The sequence below is a fragment of the Labrus bergylta genome, chromosome 12, assembly GCF_963930695.1.
Source record: "Labrus bergylta chromosome 12, fLabBer1.1, whole genome shotgun sequence".
NCBI classification, from domain to species: domain Eukaryota; kingdom Metazoa; phylum Chordata; class Actinopteri; order Labriformes; family Labridae; genus Labrus; species Labrus bergylta.
In genome coordinates, this window is record NC_089206.1 from 11,743,108 (window position 1) to 11,746,813 (window position 3,706).

A 3,706-nucleotide genomic window follows, 5' to 3' on the forward strand; every position below is an offset into this window, starting at 1 on the left:
TGTATAGGGGTGGTGTGGGGGGGGGGTTGGATGGGGGGCAGAGGGGGGCGGGGTATTTAACCTACCCGTGTGCATGCACAAACAGAATGCTGCAGATTGTGAAGGGCTGTAACAAAGACAAACAGAGCTACAACATTTCATCATCTTCCTCATGTGTAAATCACATTCATCGCAGTTTAACCTTCCTGTTTAAGTTATTGTTCTGTTTGCAATTGAGGATCATTTGATAAGTCAAAAAGTCAATCAACAGAAAATGTGTCAGCAGCTATTTTGTAAACTGATAAACAGATTTAGCATTTTAGTTTTCAAGAATTTTAAAGCAGTAATGCTGAATTATCTCTCATCACTTTGTCTAATATGAGGATTTGTTGCTCTTCTGTGATGCAGAATTGTTAACTGCAAAATCTAATAAAGACATTTTTTTAAGAAGAAGTCCCTTTGATTTTGTGAGACTTTAAATACAGTTTTTACTTTAGTCATACATATTGGATATTGAGTGATGAATATAATTGAAAAACACACAAAAAGATGAATCAACATATACAAATTTTTAAGTTGTTTATTTAAATCAAATATTGACTTTTGAGCTGTTTTCTCTTGCATAGAAGACAGAAAAGGATGCACTGTATGTATCAAATCAAATATGCATGCATTTATATTTCACAAAATCTGCTTATAGTGAGTGTGAATGATTTGTTTGATTAATTGTTTGGTCAGTCAAAATAATGCATCTGCAAAACATGTTAAGTTAAGCAAAACAGTGTCACATCTTTCTGGTTCAGGCTGTTGGATGTTGTGAAAATGTGCTGCTCTTCTTTGTCTTATGAAATAGTAAAATGAGTGACGGAAATCTAATTTTGTCCTTAACATTTCATAAACCTAATGACTAACTGAGAAAATACTGAGACGACTGAGTGGTCAGGAAAATTACTCTGAGTGGCAACAACTAAAAATATTTATATATAATCAATTAATTGTCAGAGGGATATGTAACTACAATTTGCAGCAATACACTGTAGAAACATTTACATTTAACTAAAAGATGTATAGCTTTTATGTGAGGACTGGGGAGATTTACTATATTTACACAGTTTTTCGGAGTATTTAATTTAGTCTCTTCTTGTCTTAAAACTGAGCATCTGAAGCTCGCTGCCAAAGGCAAAGCACCGTATTGTTGTCTAAAATTATATTTCTAAACATTTGTTCAGCTATTTGTCTCCATTTCTGACTAAGGACCTGTGAACCTCACAACAACTCATCTGGCAAAAAAAAAAAAAGAAAAATACGTTGGTGCTCTTGTACTCTCTCTTTGACTGCAGGCAGAGATGGTCCACGAAGATGGAGTGCAGTTGTGTCTTTATTTATTTTTTCTGGCTTATATAATGGTGGAGACTCACAACTGCCTGAGCGCCCCCCCCCCCCCCCCCCCCCCCCCCACTCCTGGTGCAAAAATGGATGCAGAAAATAGACATTTTTGAGAATCATCAACTGACAATGTTAGTTTCCGGAAAGTCAGTGGTGGATATTACATTGTTCTGCAAAGACTAATCGTCCTTTTACTGGAGGGGCTGAATTAAGATCAAGACTTAGCGCCATGTGCATCCACACAAACACACATGGAACACACACACCTTATCGCTGTCCTCATCTGGCCAGTGGGTTGAGCATGGTTTAATGTTATTATAGCGCAGGTGTGGGTCTCGTCCCTCAGGGTTCCATTAAAACGATGCCCCTCTCAATGGTGGCTCTATTTGCTCTTTAGATTTAACACAGGCCATATGTCTAGCAGGAGGCTAACAGCTGATGGGGTTTAATTGACAGAAATCAACATATTTGGTTGTGTGTGTGTGTGTGGTTTGCTAATGTGCTCGGGCTTCAGGGAATCCCTTTAAAGGGTCAATTATGTATCAGAACAGAGTTTGGAAAGACAGGAAAAGAAAAAAGAAAGAGGGCAGCAGAGAAGAGAGACAGACAGGGAGATGATGACAGCTAAAGGAGACTAAAGAGGAATCCACAATGGGGAAAGAGGAAACAGACACCGACTCAAAGCACCGCTTAGCATTGTAGGATACAACCCTGCACATCAACGTGTGCATACATTTCCTTCATTTTTGGAGCCAACATTCTTGTCCGTTCCAGGAACACCGCTGCGCACAGAGTGTTAAGTTCATGTTTCATCTGGCTTCACAGAGACATTGTCCTGGGCTGCAGTTAAATCATGTAAAATGACCTCTGTCACAGAGCCCATTTAGGCTCAGGAGGGGACCCAAAACAAATGAAAGTGTATCCAGTGCCGCGCCCTCAGACCCAATCAAACCATGCAAAACACTGAAATAATTAGATTGGACATTGCAGAACCAATTTATGTTCATTTTACAGAGATATTTCTTGGATATTTCTTTGAAAAGTAGTTCCAAGTCTTGAGGGATAACCCAACATTAGGCTAACAGGCGCAGCGCAATTAGCACATAAAACCTGTCAATGGCCTTCAATATCTCAGCCCTCTAAGGAGTGTGAGACTTATAGAGCTCCTGATCTACAACTACAAAGTGATTAATCCTCCCCACACAATGACCACTCTTAAACTGGGCCTCTATATCATTAGGTAGCCCTATATAGCACTTTAGCTCAGCGCTAATTAGCATTCAGATCAGGGGCCCCCGCAGAGGCAGCCCCTCCGCCACAGAGGAAGGACATAGGATGAGATGGCGACACAGTGAAATGTCATTAACTTGATGTTAATTACTAATTAATGGGGCGATTTCATTTACATGTATCTGTGGCTCTGTGATGGGGCCCTGCCTTTACTGGGTTACTCTAACCAGCTGACAAGTTGGGGGAGGGTTTATCTCCCCTGTCCTCTCCTCTGCTCTCCCCTTACACTGTTTCATCTCTGCTAATTAAATAGTGGGCCACTCATCATGATTATGTCTGCTTTTACAACATCATTTTCTGTCAGGGAGAGCACTCCATTAAGTGACTGACCACCTCTTTAACACCCAGGATGTTTTTTTTTTTTTTCCTCTTCATGAACTGCACTTCAAAAACCAAAACCTACTGCCAACTCTCTGCTGACTTCTATCTGACTTGTTACTTTCACTCACTTGTGAACCCTCCCTTTTATTTTGCATCGCCACAGCAGCCACAAGCCACACGTCTCCATGGCAACCTGAGCTGCTCGGTCCCAGGAGAAAGGAGTGGGTTTGGTTGACTAGCGTCTGGCCGTTCACACGTGGGCAGTGCCAACTAGCCAACATGGCACACAGCATCCTGCCATATGGTGCCACCACATACGTCCTTCTAGCCCCGACTCAGGATCTCAGCCTGTGAGCCGCTGGTGTGAACGGGACAGACCTGCACCAGAGCCTGTTAAGCAGCAATCCACATGTAAAATTAAGTGTAAAGACACATTTTTTTGATGTTTAATAGCAGGAAAACCTTCACTCTTCGGCTGCATACACAGTAGGTGTATAACAGTGCTCATGGGAGCAAAAAGGTTTAAAGTTAAGAGTCAGTTCTCTGTAAACTTCAGGGGGCTGCAACCAAGGAGGCGTCCATTGATTCTACATGAAAGAAAATATTTGAATTTGCTGGCCTGCCGACACCATGTGCTCTCCTCATCACTGATACAGTGCTGCCCCTCTGTGGCTCTGCAAAGGAATTGCATGCTGAAACTGTTACGCTGCATAACAAAAGTACACACAAA